The 15214-nt window shown below is 48.3% G+C and overlaps 1 protein-coding gene across 7 annotated transcripts in view; it reads left to right on the top strand.

Moving 5' to 3' along the window:
* The window catches only part of VAV2 (vav guanine nucleotide exchange factor 2), a 132794-nt gene that overhangs the window by 68194 nt on the left and 49386 nt on the right, over positions 1-15214 (top strand). The gene's annotated exons all lie outside the window — the stretch shown is intronic.

The following is a 15214-nucleotide window of genomic DNA, read 5'->3' as shown; positions in this document are numbered from 1 at the left end:
GGCACATCATCTACATCTGGCCAAAATATGTCGTGGGGAAAAAAAAAAAAAAAAAGATGTTTTGAACAAAAAACATCCTTTATAGCAGATGGGGGGAAAGTCATTAAAACTCATTTTTCAGGGACTTTTTTGTGATTATTTTTTGTCAAAAAACGGAAAATATTTTGTTTGAGTGTTTGTGGATATAAAGCAAGCATTGCCTTTTTTTTTTTTCAGTGAACAAAACCAAAATGCTGCTCAGTATCTATCAGAGCAGAAAGCCCTTTCTTTTTGCTGTCCCACCTCCTCAGTTTTGAATTTTACACCAGGCTGAGCTTTTCCTCTGTGAATTTCAGCTGTTGCTGCCATTGAGCACATATGGTTATTTGCAGCACGAGTGGTTATTGGTTATTTGCCCCACATGAGGCACCTGAGCAGCTTCTCTTCCTGGCCTGGGCTTTTTCGGGATTCTGTGCTACGTAAAATGCCTCGTGCAGTGGTAACTTGGTCTCTGTGCTTGTTAGCTGTGAAGTCAATAAGACTTAAATGGGCTCTCACCAGTCTTACTGGCAGCAAGAAAATGTCAAGAGAGCCAGCTAAGAGCAAATACCACTTTCCTGTTCCCTTCCCTGACTGCAAGTAAATACTTGTTGGGCATTTCCAGGAACTTCATAGGCCAGAAACCGGTTTTACCTGTTTTATTGCAAAATCTCCCTGCTCTGGACAAGAGCTCCAGGGAGGAGTTTTCCCTGAACCTCTGTGACTGACCTGCTCATACTTAAGGTGACATCAGTTATTTCTCTAATGGTTGCTCTGATCTCATCCTCAGTGACCTTTGACGTACAGTCTTGGGTGTTGACACTTATTTAAAATGCTGCCCAGAGCTCTGCAGACCTGCCCTGCTGGGACCAGCGCTTCCTGGTCCTTTTTTGCTGTTCCTTTTTGGCCTGTGTTGTCATTGACTGACGTGGCTGCTGGGACCTTCCGTTCCCTCTTGCACGGGGCATCGTCAAGGGCGTGCATCCATCTTCCTGCAGAATTGATGACCTTTGTCAACGATGTGCTCTCAAACCTGAGCCCTTAATACCGGCTGGGGGCTGTGGTGACAGGAGCCTGTATTAACACTCGCATAAAACCCCTTTTTTAAACTTCCTCCTGCAACCCCGGGCTGAGCACAGCGCTGTCCAGCTGCTCTTTGTCTCTAATGTCTGATTAAAGGGCTGGAAGAAGGAGCATGCAGTGGTTAGAGCAACGTTTCCCTTTCTCTGGATGAATGTGTGATGATGTGTGTGTGTGTATTTTTGGTGTGTCTCCCCTGTACCAGGGCTGGTGCTCGCTCTTTACGAGCCCATCCGATTTTAACGTTGCGTAAATTCCTCGAAGCTTCTGGTTTCTGCGTGCTCCACACTTGCTCAATCTGTTCCTATTAATTTTTAAACACGTTTTAGCGGTAGATAAACAGCTGGTGACACTTTCAGAGTCGCAGTGTATCATCTGAGGAGCTGATGTAACGATCCCAGCACCGCACACCGAGCTGGGGAGTGCAGGGGCTGTGCCGGGGGCATCGGGATCGTGCTCCCTTGGGGTGCAAACACCCCCTGTGGGGTGCTCCCCACCCCTCTCCAGTGGAGCTGGGGCTTTCCAGCTGCCAGTTGGCTTTTCCTGCTGTTTTAAACCATCCTGATACGCTGCAGGTCCTGAGCAAAGCTGAGCTCATGGTGGAGGATCCAACTGGGGAAATCTGCCTGAGCATCTTTGACAAAGCTATTTACATTCCTTAAATCATTGACTGGAAACATCATGCCTGACTCTTTCCTTTTCTTCTTGGAGACAGCCAAGATCTAATCTATGATATTTTTTCTTTACAGCTGTATGGATTTGTTAGGTCTGAAGGGACCCTTAGATCATCTTGTCTTGCCCTCTGTACAGTAGTGACCGTGGAAATCCATCCAGCTTCCCTTCCGCCCTGTAATTTGTGAGCTGTGACCGTGTACACCCTGTCAAGGGAGCCAATATTTTGGATTTCTTTTCCTGCAGTTCTTTTATTCACCCGTTTGCAGTGTGCTGTGAGTGATGCATGTTTCAGTCACCCACGTAGCAGTAAATGTGCTGTCTGCAGAGGCAGAGCAACGGCTAAATTTAACATACTCAGTCAAATCAAAGCACTTTATGGGTGTATTTATATATACTGTTACAGGATGGGAGGAAGGGAGGTGTTTTCTGACTCCCAAGTCTCTGGAAAGCTGCCTCGAGGATTGCTTCTCCCTCAACCCATGCTCCTGCCTTTCTGCAGGTGTAAATAGATTAATTGACACCGTGGAATTAAGCCATGGGAAAAAATGTGGCTGTGAGTGTCAGAGGTTTCTATCCAATGGCACGGCCAGCGTGTGCAGTGCCATCCTTTCCAGGGCTGTACTGGGCTCTTCTGGAAAGCCCAGCACGGGAACTGCTCTGCCCAGGGTTGGGAGTGTGATCCAGATAGTGAGCTGTGTTTGGAAACCTCTTGGTGCTTCTAGTTAATCATGGATTTGGGAATTTCAGTGTTTGCTATTTTGAGAACCGTCCTCTGAGTAACAGATCAGAAGGGAACCGAGGGTTGTTTCTGCAGTCGGAATATGATTGATGGAGAACCCTTTTTTATTTCTGAAAACATTTTATTTCTGGAAGGCATTTCACCAGCGAAGCAGAATATGTAATAAAATAAAACCCAATCCTTTTATCTCATCTGGGGAGGGCAGGGAAGAGGAACAGCAGCATCCTTGCTGTGCACAGCCTTCTTGGCTCTCCTACTGCATTGCACAATCTTGAGAGTCTTCATTTGTGTAAACCATCGAATAATTAGAAAGAGAAAAGCTCTTGGTAGTATTTGTAGAGCCTGGTAGAGCTGCCCTTTCCCATGTTAGCATCTTCCTTTTGAAACAGTTCTTGTAGTTCCTGGAAAGTTGTGCAGGAATTGTGGAATGAGGAAGAATAAAGCACCAAAATCAGGAGCACATCCCTTGCTCTGATACTCAACACTGGCCCCTGCTTGTAGCTCTCAGGCTTACAGAATAAAAATTGAAACATTTGTCCTTTTTCCCCCCAGATGATGCAAACTCTTAGAAAAAGGTGACCTGACTTTGCCTCAGGAGCTGGGAATTTCTCCTCTGCTCTGAACTGCTCCTCCCCTCCTTCACTCTTCTGAACAGCTCAGTTTGGTTGCTGCTGGCTGCCTGTTCTTCTAGGAATTGGGAATTTAACACCGTTGTTTTCCATGCCTACCAGGGAACCCAGAGGTGACACTTTTGAGATATACAAGAAGTGAAGGGTCAGGCCAGCAGTGTGATGTTGGCACATCCCTCTGGTTTGGGTGTGCAAGACAGGGAAAATCAGTGGGTAGAAACAGTCTAGTGATGATCTGGGGTGAGGAGGCAGCTCAGAGCTGGGTGGCTTTTGGGGAATTTCGCTTGGCAAGCCAGCTTGTAATAATAATAAACACCCAGAATTTACAAGGTACCTATCTCATCCTCCCTGGAGTCCAGGAGAAGATTAGGGCTAATGAAATGAACTTCATCCCGCTTTCCTGTGCTTCTCTTCCTAACATTCCTTTTCCTGAGTGTTTCTGCTCCATGTTACTTAGTGTTTTGTGGTGCTCAGGAAGGGAAGTGCAGGCAGAAGAGCCCCAGCCCTCTCCTGGTTGTGTGTTCCCAGAGGTATTTGGCTGTTTCTTCCCAGCACACCAAGTTTTTCTGCACTTCTCTTCTGGGCCTTTTCCCTGCCTTCTTTAAAAGTTAAAGCTGTGATAGTGGAGATGTTTCATCCAGGTGGATATGTGTGTGTGCAGAGAGCTTGGAGCAGCCCATACATCTGTGGAGCCAAGTGGGATTCTTGCTGCAAGCCCTGACTGTGTGTAGCTGCAGGGAAAGAAACTTCAGTGGGAAAGGTCTCCCATCCCTGCAAATGTTCAGCTCCAAGTTTGAACAAATCAAAGCAGCAAATCCCAAGCAGATTCTAAGAGCTGCCTTTTACTGAACACTTGAAAAACTCCCATTGCCTCCTGCCTCTTTTGTGTACCTTGGTATTACAGGAATTTCTTTGAGCTTAAACAAGTTTTCTGCCGATCTGTAAAGCATGCTCCTCTCAAACAGGCTTGTGATGATTAAGCTGCTTGTGCTGCTGCAGGAGGGCTTTGGGAGGGACTTTGCTTCCTTGAAGCTCCTTGGGGCAGAGGCAGATGCTTTGCAGGTATAATGGGGGGAGTTAAGTAGAGTTAAGTAGAGCTGCAAGATGCATCCAGGGCTCAAAGCCTGAGAAATCAATGGAAAAGCTTCTGCTGCCTTCAGGGCTCAGACTGGGGTGGTCTCTGAAGTGTTAACCTGCCTCAACCTTCTGGAGCAGGATATTTTTGTTCAGTGGGGTGTTGATGCTGTGGTCTGACCCTTGGAGCCAAAACCCCTGGATGTGGCAGGAAGGGACAAACCTGTCCATGGTCTGTTGGTCTGCAGATAGGCTTTGGAACTGTTCCTGTGTATCCAGCTCCTGGTGTGGGAATCTCCTGTCAGTGCTCTGCTCTGGGACTGGAAGGGATTTAAACTTCATTGGAGAAACACATGCTGGATGCTGTGGCCATGCCAGAAGTTGGGGGGCTCTGCAAAATGCAAAGAACTGCCTTTTCAACACTTTTCTCTAGTCTTGTTTTTATACAGTGCTGCATTTTTTTCTTTAGCACCTGGAACAGTGATGAAGGAAATAAACCAAGGAGAATTTTAAGCCCTCTCTTTTCAATAGGTAAATTACCCTTGTGCAAGTGGATTGGTTTCATGTGGATGCTTCCAATTCCTCCTGCACATGCAAAATGTTCCTAAACCTCTATTTTTTTGTGCTCCATATGCTTTTCTCTGACCTCCCAACTCTGTTTTAGAGCCAAGCGGAAATGGGGACCTAAAGGTATGTGAAAATCTGTAATATTTTCTGCTTACATACAAGGCCTTGATCAAAAAGGATTAAACTTAATACAGATTTAAGCCAGATTCTTGGAAGTAGGTTTGGATAGCCGTGTTTTGCATCTGACTAGCTTTTTTTTCCATCTGTTTCGACAAATCCAATCAATACAGGGGGAGGGGAGAGGGATGTTTTTGAGGGAGAGCCTCTCCTTGCAGCTTGTGCACAGAGCTGCTTTCCCTCCCTGGGGCTGTGGGGGCCCTTGGCAGTCCCCTTGGCTGGAATTCACTGAAAGACAGAGCTCTTTTTTGTGTCATAAGATGAGGGTTTTGATTAAGTGCATGACTTTGTGCATCCTGAATTAGGGGCTGGGGTCGGAGAAGGACCTTGAGCCCTTAAGCAGAAGGAGGGGATGAGGTTGTGGAGCAGGTGACCTGCAAGTTGGAGAGGAAACTTAACTGAAACTACCTGAATTCAAATGTTTACCAGGAACAGGTGGTTTCTGGCCAAAGTTCTGCCTGTCCTGGTCTTTCTTATAGTGTAATACAAACAGCTCTGTGGCTGGAGCCATTTTTTGGATGCCGTGGCCATCCTGTCATTTCTGATACTTGCATCATTGCTCTGGAGTTGTCTGTGGGACCCTTCCCCTGAATATTCCTGATCAGTACATCCATGCGAAGCAGGGATATGATAATTATAACCACCCTGCCTAGCACGAGGTGAGCTCTGAGCCCTGAGGGCAAGACAGAGATGCTTTTCTAGGCTCTCCAAAGCCTGCAGAGCTCTAGAGCATCAGGGCCAGGCTTTGGAAAGGCAGAGGCACAATGAACTCTGCTCTCAGTGGCTGACATCCCTCCTTACCTGCGTGGAAATGATTCTGCTGGTGTTTTCCTCCCCGTGCTCAAACCCCTTGCCCCGAGGTGCCTTTGTGGCAGCTCAATCCTGCGTGATGGTGCGAGGTGCTGCGGGCTGAACCCCAGTTGGGTGCCTGTGTAAACCTATTTACCAGCATTTTAAGCTAATTAGTGTTTCAGGGTTGGTGTTTTCCCCCCACACTTCCTCCTCTGTCCTGCCCCTCCTGTGGGCCAGGTGCCCGGCACAGCTTGGTGGCTTTCAGCAGGGACTCTGCCGAGGTCGGAGCCGTCAGCACCCACGTCCTACGCCTTTCACATCTTCCCACGCTGGAGCTTGAGCTCCTTCCTCACTCAGCATCTTGCCAGGCTCATTAGGGAATCGCTATGATGTTAATTAGGGGCAAGAGAAAAGGAGCCAGCTTGGCTGGACAGGGCAGAGAACCGTGTTGAGGTGTGGAATCGAGGAGCTCCAGCACGCGCTGATGGAGCTGTTGCAGCCAGCCAGGAAAGTTCACTGTGCACTTACCTGAGTGCCTGCTCCAGGAACCTGAACCAAACTCCTGCTCTAGCCAGTCTGCCTGTGGTTTTCCCCCCTCTAATTCGCAGGAAAGGCCAGTTCCCTGGCTTCATTACCGCTGTTCCCCAGAGGACACACTCCTGCAGCCAGCTTTTGTAACCGTTACAAAGCCATGCAAATGAGCCCTCTCCAGTTACACGCTGGATTTTTTTCTTAAGAGGCAATTTTGTAATATCCTTAGTCTAGAGGAAAGCAGCCAGCCCTCAGCTCAGACTTCCAGTGTTCAGGCGTTTCTGGGAATCCTCCTTGTCTCTGGGAATCCGTTGGGAGGATGCTGAAATCCCAGCTGCAATAAAAACGAAGTTCTTATTAGTTTCTTTTCCCTGCTGGCTCCCTTTGCCCAAACATATTACATTATTGCTCTAAGCAAAGGCAAAATTTGTCTGACTTGCCCTTCACAGGTCAGCAAATCCCAGCATATACTGGAATGCACTGGAATTGCTTGAAAAACGAGGGGCTGAGGTGTTGGGCAAAGCTGGGGGAGGTGACACAGCACTCCTGGGCAGTGGTGGCACCTTGGAGCCCTGGGAAGACATGGGGAGGTACTTCCAGAAGGAGAGAAATCCAAGGGCAGCTCTCTAGAAGGCCCCGTGAGTCACAGGAGTGTGTAAATATGTAAGTAACATTAAAATCTCAAGATTTAACACGTGCAAAACATTGCATTCTTCTGCTCCTGAGACAGGACAATTCCTCCGTTAAAATCAGCCCGGGGTGGATCTCCAGGGCATTGTCCCATAGGGATCTCTGACAAGAACAATGTGCTTTCTGCTTTCTTACATGGAGCCACAGGGAGGGATGGGAGCATCCAACCAGCCCTGCGTTCAATCCCACGTCCCTCTGATCCCTGGTTCCAGTTTCACACGCTGCTGCACACCAGTGCTGAAATAGTTTCACTTAATATTTAATTAATGCTGTTCTGTATCATGCAGAAATGTGAGACTGGCTGGTGTCACCTTAAACCCCAGCGTGGTGGTGCAGGCTAATGGCTCATTTCCAAATCAGTGTTCAGAGGCGCTACCAAGCTTGTCCCATAAATAGTTTTTGGATATCAAGGCTTTTCATTTTCCTTCCTTTCTTACGCAAGTGCTTAACAGTTGCTTTATTTTCTGTTATTTGCCAGTTCTGTGCAAATTGATGGGGCCAAGCTGAGCCAGGGAAAGCAGCGGAGATGCAGGAAGGGATTTTGCGGGAGGAGGAGGAGGAGGTGTCCATGGCCACTCACCCCTGCACCTCCTGCACAGCACTTGAGTTGTTTTCTGTTTAGTGGCAGTGCTGGGTGTTGGAGGACAGGATGTGCAGGGCAGTTCCCTGATATTTTGAGGACCCTCTTGTTGTCTGCTCGTCATTTGACCCTTCCTTACCCAGGGCCTTTGCCATAGCACCAGGCCTCTCTTGCTCAGTCCAGTGCTGGATGCATAAAGATGCATCTGTCCTGTTTTCACCTCCTCTCTGGCAGAGATGTTTGCAGAGGCAGCATCTCCTGAAAACCTCATATGGTTTGTCCTCTCCCTTGAGCAGGGAGTGTGAGGTATGTCTGTCCCCAGGCAGGAGGGATGTGCACAGGAGCTCACAGGCATCTGGGTTGGGCTTGCAGCAGGCACAGCCCAGCATGCCCTGTGAATCCCCTCCATTTACAGGAAATCATTTGTTTCATGTCACCCAGAGCTTCCTCCAGGCCGTGCCCTTGCCTCCACTTCATATCTGTGTTCCCCCAAGCCCAGGGTGTCTGTCACACAGCCTCGTGGCACCTGCCACGCTGTTGAGCTTGCCCCAGACTCGTGGCTTTGCTGACTGTAGCCTTGCAATCCTCTCCTCCTGTGCCCAATCTCTTAACAGCACCCGTGGGTGCTGCTGAGCTCCCTGTTTTGAGTATTTCGGGACCATCAAATGAATCTCTACCCCATGTTCAGCTGGAGGCACAGCAGCAGGCACTTTCTCAGCTCATCTCAGTTGTCTTTGGTGTTACTCCACTTGAGAAACTGCTGGGTTTCCCCCCCCCCCGAGGCTTTTAAAGTCCCATCAAAGGCAGCTCCTCGCTCCAACTCCTCGCTATCGCATAGCGATAATAAAAGTAACAGAACGAGGCGGCAGCTCAGCAGCCGTGGCGGAGGAGAGAGCCCATTAAGTAGCAGAATAACTGTTTATTGCTGTTGTATTAGAGGAACTCGGCAGCATAAGGCAAGCACTGTGGTCTCAGGGCATTAATTCCTGCGTGTGGGAGCCGTGGGCAGTGCGGGGAGCGGCACAGTGGGGACCGCGCTCGGGCTGGTTCGTGGCTCTCAGTGCTTCAACGTGTTGGGATGCTTTGCCTCCTGCCCTCTCTTGCCTTTGCATCCTCTTCGTACCCTGGGGAGGTGAGGGTTCTGCTGTGCCTTGCTCCTGGATGGGTGTGTTTGCTGTAGGATGGGGACAGAGGAGCGCTGACACCTCCTCGTGCACAGACATCAGGGCTCAGAGCGCCCCAAGAGATTCATGACACTGTTCCCTCTACTACTCAACTGTTCTGTGATAGGAAAAGGCAAATTTGTGTCTTAAATAAGGGAGATGGGGTGTGTGCATCTGGATAACTTCTGGTGGTGTGGCACAGCACAGAGATTTTCTACCAGTAGCTATAAATCCACCCGAGTTACTCTTTTCTCCTCCTTGTAAGGGAATATTGCTGGTTTTCCAGTGACTGCCTGCTGTTGTAAGACTTCATGATAGCAGACATGATGCCAGCCCCAAAGAGCTCAAAATAAACGTGTTAAAATGATATACAAGTCCTGTTCCCACTGGAAATCAGCAGCAGCTTTGCCACTGACTTACTATTTGCATCCCCAACACGTAATGCGGCCAAATCGTGGGTTTAATGTAAAATAGCAACGGGTTTAATAACCTTGCTTTTAAAAGCCCAGCCAAACACACAGGGAACAGCAGCAGCCGTGCTCAGAGCAGCACATTACAGCTGATGGGCTTCACAGCTTGGGAAGTGGAGGAGCTGCTGGAGCCCTGGGACCAGCCTGAGTTCTCAGAGCCCTGATCCAGCCACAGTCCAGGCTGTAAACCAGAGCAGCTGGTGGGAGTCGGGGGATTCTGCAGCAGCTGAGGGTCCAGAAACTCCCTTTGTCTTCCCTGAGAACCCATTCTAGTTGAAGATTTCCCCCTGCTCTCAGGACTAGATGACCTTTAAAGGTCCCTTCCATCCCAAATGATTCTATGATTCCCAGAGTCCTGTTCCTGTCTTCTTTTCTAGTATAATTTCTCATCCAGGATTGATCTGTAGCTGGAGCTTGCTCCCTGAAGAGCTGCCAGCAGTGCCAGTGGTACCGTGGGGAGCACCAGAGACAGGAGAAGAATCTACTTCCCTCCTTTGCTCCCACTCTGTTCCCTTGGGGATTTTCTCCCTCCTGTTTGGGGATGCCTATTCTGCATCAGATCCCTTTTTCCTGACCCCTCCTGCTCCCTGGGGAGCTTTGAGCTTTTGTTGTATTTGCAGTGAGGGTAGGTAGTGCCATGCTGTCCCTGTCCCCCTCTTGAAGCCTTGGGGACAATGAAGGGGTTGAAGGCATTGAGCTCCTTTACTCCCCCATTATATAGAGGTGTAATCCAATGCTTATCAAATGTGGATTTGTGAGGATCCAGTGAGTGCATGATCACCACGGAATGCAGTTCCAAAGGATTTCTGTTTTGGGAAATCTCTGGTTCTACTTGCAGTGTTCTCAGCGTGGTGAGGCTCACTCCTGTCCTGTGCCGCTCGTGGGACTTTGGTGCTGGGGCCCCAACGAGCAGAGCCATGGGAATGGGGAATTATTCTGGTGCCTGAATGCTGCTGTGCTGGCTGGGAATGTGTTTTAGATCCTTTTAGTCAGGTCTGTAACAAAATGCTACGTGTACTCCAGCATTCCTTTGGAAAATGCTGCTGTGCAGGTGCCGTGCTGGGGAGTCACTGCCTCCAACTGCTTTGTAAGGAAATAAGGTGAAACATGGGAGGTTTTGGGCTTGTTTTTTTGTTTTTTTTTCCTGTACTTTTGCCTGGGAAGTGCATCTCTGATGATAGACTCTTGTTAGAGGGCTTAACCTCATTATCTAGAGGTGTAATCACTGTCCCTGTGATGTGCAGTGACCATAACACAGCCTGACACGGGCGCTCTGAACTGTGGCTAAGAGGTCTCGGGGACAATCTGTGTCAGATGCTCACTTGAGATTATTTAACCCTTTGCTGCTTCCATGACCAAGGATCCCTTTAGAAGAGGAAAGGGCATGTACATCCCGCCTTCCTTGCTGAATTTTAGAAGCAAAATTCAGCTTATACCTGGCTTTCCTGTGGCTGGTTTGCAGCTTGGAGGTCGGCCCAGCCCCACTGAGACACGTGGTCCTGGCATCCATGGCCAGCTCTCCACCAAACCGCTGTCTGGGCTTCAGGATGGTGTTTACCACACCCCTGAGAACTGCACTTAATGCTGCACACACATCTTTGAAGCCAAGGGATCAGCAAACCCAGAGGCTGGAAGCTGAGAAATTGTGTTCCCCAACTGTTCTGGCAAAGGGGTTTTGTTTTACGTTTCTGGTTCTTCCCTCTCCTGTGTTTTGTTGGGTGCTCTGAGGCTCATCTGCAGCTCCATAGCAATGTCCCAAGCTATTGATATTTCAATAAATCACATGGGAGTGGCAGTCCAGGATCCCTGGAATAGGTATTTGCTGGAGAAGTGAAGAGGCTTTACTATACTCCCATCATAGATTTCCCCATCTGTTGTGTGGACCCTGTAGTGAATACCAGAAGGGAACTCTGGACACACCATTACAGGAAAACTTCTCTGGCTTTGATTTGAAATCCTTATCAAATACGTATCAGCCCAAATCCACTCAGCTGGCACCTCTCCAGAAGCTTCATGCCAGCAACCACCACGCCTGGCATGAGTGGGAATGGGAGGAGAAGCTGTGGCATCCCTGGGCAGGTGAAGGGAAAATAATTCAGGCAGGCAATGGAAAGGCTCACACCAGTTGTCCAAATGGATTATTATTTAACATTCCTTGTCCTCAGCAGGCAGCTGGATGGATGAGGTCCAGCTGAGAGGAGAGAGCCTTGGGTGTAGGAAAATCCAACTGACTTGACCTCTTAATGGGACTCTGCCCTCCCTTGGCATCCCAAGAAAATATCCCACCATGTCTGATTTCCTCCTGCCACAACCATGGAGAGTGATGCTCTTCTCAGGTACCAGGTTCTATCAGGAGATGTTGATTTAAGGAATTCCCAGCAAAATCTATGGGATGCTGAAGCTGAGCAACCCTGGCTGCACTGTGTCCAGGGAAAAGGGCTGGTTTAGTGTTTGCTGTGTAGGGGTAGACCAGAAGATTACTCCATGTAATTCCAGGCTGTGAAACCATTTTCCCCTGGAAGGGGGATGTGCAGAGGTGACACAGAGAGGTCTCTGTCCAGAATTAATCACTGTTGTGCAGAGCTCCTGCTTAGAAGCAAATCTCCCATTTGTTCTGGGAATGCACATCCTTGCTGGGGCTCCATCCTGGCTGGGAGCCCTCAGCTCACTCCAGCTCTCAGGCACACTTCTGGTGTTCCAAGAGCTGGGAAGTCCCTCCTATGCAAATTGTTCTGCAGTCCAGCTGGGTCAGTTTGTTTTTTCAAATATGAGAAAGTTTATTTTAGAGTTTTCTGGATACTCAGAGATACCATCAGCAATAAACAATGCTGAAGGAAGTAGAAGAGCAGTAAGCACAATAATTTATCTTCTATTTGGCTTCAGTTTATTTTAAAATCTGTAATTCCTAAAAGAAAGTGTTGGTAGTAAGGAAGAAAAGTAGTAGATTTCTTATCGTGGTGGTGTGGTGGTTTTTGGTTTCCTATTCTTTTCAAAAACCCCATTTCTTTAGTCAGGTTTCTTCCAAAATGACCAGTGAATGTGAGGAACCCACTAGGAGCCTTGATTATTTTGTTTTATTTTTATTTTCCTTCCTGTTCCCATGAAGTGCAGAACTTGGTGCCTTTTTAAATCCGATGCTCAGCCTCTGGAATCACGTGCACAACCCTCGTGCTCCCTTTCTGGTGCTGTTGATTTGCAGCGATGGTCTCTCTGGTCGGCAGATGATCAGCTGGGTGGTTGAATTTAGCTCAGGTCTAAAAATACAAGGCAAACTGGGATGCCCTTCACATTCCTGGGATTCCTCACTTGTCATGGCAAAACCACCAGAATTTTCCCACTAACCCTTTGCAGGTCTCGTGCAGAGAAATTCTGTCTGTGCAGCACCTGCATTACACACCTTTATATTCCTGTTTATATTCCTGGCATTTTATTGTCAGTGGGATGTTTATATTTAGCTTTTATGGTAATTTTGTGTGCTGAAAGCAGTTTTCTAGGAGGAAATTGCATTGAGAAATGGGCGAAGAGGTAATAATAATAGTAATAATCTGTTGTTAAATCCCACAGCCCTCCGTCTTCTGGAAGCAAAACACTCAGATAAGAGTATAGTTTTCCAAACAGCCTGTTCAAATGACTTGGAGAGGGACTTTTGACAAGGGCATGTAGTGACAGGACAAGAGGGAATGGCTTTAAACTGGCAGAGGGCAGGGTTAGATTAGATACTAGGAAGAAGTTTTTCCCTGTGAGGGTGGGGAGGCCCTGGCACAGGTTGCCCAGAGAAGCTGTGGCTGCCCCATCCCTGGAAGTGTCCAAGGCCAGGTTGGACAGGGCTTGGAACAACCTGGGCTAGTGGAAGGTGTCCCTGCTCATCCCTTCCAGGATGCAACAGCCTCAGTTCTACTGTATTTTCAGTTTTAAGCAGCCAAAGATCTGAGCTTATGAAATAATCAGCATAAATCTGAAAGGAACCGATAACCCACAGCAAGAAATCTTTTTTGGTTGTACCATCTGCCTTGGGGAAACAAGGAGTCTGCATTTCCAGGCTGCCATGAGAGAAAGGGGAGGTATAAATAACCAGGGAATTATATTTCCACTTCGTGTCATAGAATCACAGAATTATTTGGGTTGGAAGGGACCTTAAAGTTCATCTCATTCCACCCCCCTACCACAGGCTGTGACACCTTCCAGGTTGCTCCAAGCCCTGTCCGACCTGGCCTTGGACACTTCCAGGGATGAGGCAGCCACAGCTTCTCACCACCTGGAATATCTGTATTAGTTGTATTAGTATGTCCTGGTACTCCAGAAGCAAGGGAAATCCTCAGATGAGATCAGGGACCCTGGTGCCAGCTGCTGTGTGGGTGTGGAACAGCCTGGATCACCCTTGGCCCTGATCGAACACGAGAGCTGGGAGTGGCAGAAATTATTCCTGGGTTTGTCTGCAAAGAAGAAGCTGCTTTATAGGGAAAATGAGACACAGTTTAACAAACACTTAAGGATTGACTTACTTTTAAGAATGTTGTTTAATCCTGTTGAAATTGAGAGGATTACTTACCCTTAAATGAATCCTTAAGCACTCCCCGGGCTGGCAGGCTGGAGCATGGGATCTGTGAGGAGCTGGGCTTGCACTTGGCTTTTCTTGCTCTTGGCTACTGCCTTAGCAGGAGTTGTTGTTGGGAAAATACTCCCTTATGTTGGGACAGTCACTGTCTTTCAGAGATGCCAAGCTTCAGGGATGCTCTTTGTACCTGATCCCTCAAAGTGGGTCACTTTGCTTACGTGCCTGAGCATCGATTTGGGAGCCTCGGTGTCAGCAAGTGTGTCTGTGCATCCTGGCTCCTCACTGGAACCAGGTCCTGGGCTTTGATGTGCCAGGATGTTCAGAGCTTGGGGCTGTTCATAAAAGAACAAAGGAAAACTTGTTGGCGAGGAGAACACTGAGCTTCTCTCTTAAATTTCCCTGGAAGTCAAACCCTGCGGTATAACTGTCTGATTCATAAACTGATTTTTTACTTCAGAGATCTAATAATAGGTTGCAGAAGAGACTCATTAAATCAGTCTGGGACTTCCCTTGGAGTATTTTAAGCCCTGTGGAGCGTGGCTGTGGGTGCCAGAGGGATCTCTAGTCATTGTCCCCTGTCTGGTCTTGGTGTTTGCAGGTACCACGTGCTGGCAGTTCTGTGCCATGGCTCTGCCCTGACGAGCCCTGGAGCCTTTCAGAGATGTTCTGTTCCCTGTTCTCCATGTGAAAATCACCTGCTTAACACCAAACTGTGGCAGCTCCTTGGTTGCTGCCCTGGCTCAGGGTCCACATGTGGAGCAGCCAGACTGGAATTCATGGCAGTGGTAAAAGAAATGAAAAATTAAAGGGGTGGAGGTTGCGAACGTGTGGAGAAGATAGAGTTTGGAGAAGGATCTGCTGCAGCAGGATGAACTCAGGCTCCTCAGTCCCAGGGAGCCTGGTGTGCTCTTCACAAACCTGGTGCTTGCATGGCTTTTCCAGCAGAGAGGATTTGCATGAGGGCGTGTGATAAGACAGTGATTGATGCTCTGGGATAATAATGTGGGAGGGAGAGAGGCTTCGAGTACCACCAGCATCCCAGGAGAGAATCCAGTGCTCCCCAGGTGACTAGTGTGGAGATGACTTAGCAAAGCAGGGGAGCATCCCCTCAGCAGGATGGGGGGACACAGTCCCTAAATAAAGCATCCCTGAGGGGACCTCACTGCTGGGTTGGGTTCAGGGCAGCTCCAGTCAGCAACAGCCCCCACAATGTTTGGGTTTGTACACCTGGAGGAGAGGTGGGAGCTGGGGGTCCTTGAGCAGGGACCGCTCAAGAAGCCCTTTATCTGTGTCCCAGGCACAGGCATCTCTATTCATCCCAATTTTGGAAACCAGTCCAAAAATAATAGGTTTGTTTTTTCAATCTAGCTTTGAAATGATGGATATGAGCAAGAGTAAAACATGGTTTATATTTACAAGGGACTAAACCCGTTCGTTGTTCCTCTTCATTGAAAATTCTTCACAGCGATTAAAA

This window comes from Pipra filicauda, unplaced genomic scaffold (genome assembly GCF_003945595.2).
Source record: "Pipra filicauda isolate LSUMZ 115617 unplaced genomic scaffold, ASM394559v2 scaffold170_size1570365_pilon, whole genome shotgun sequence".
NCBI lineage: Eukaryota > Metazoa > Chordata > Aves > Passeriformes > Pipridae > Pipra > Pipra filicauda.
The sequence above is the reverse complement of the archived record's forward strand: the minus strand, read 5'-3'. Positions and strand labels throughout refer to the sequence as shown.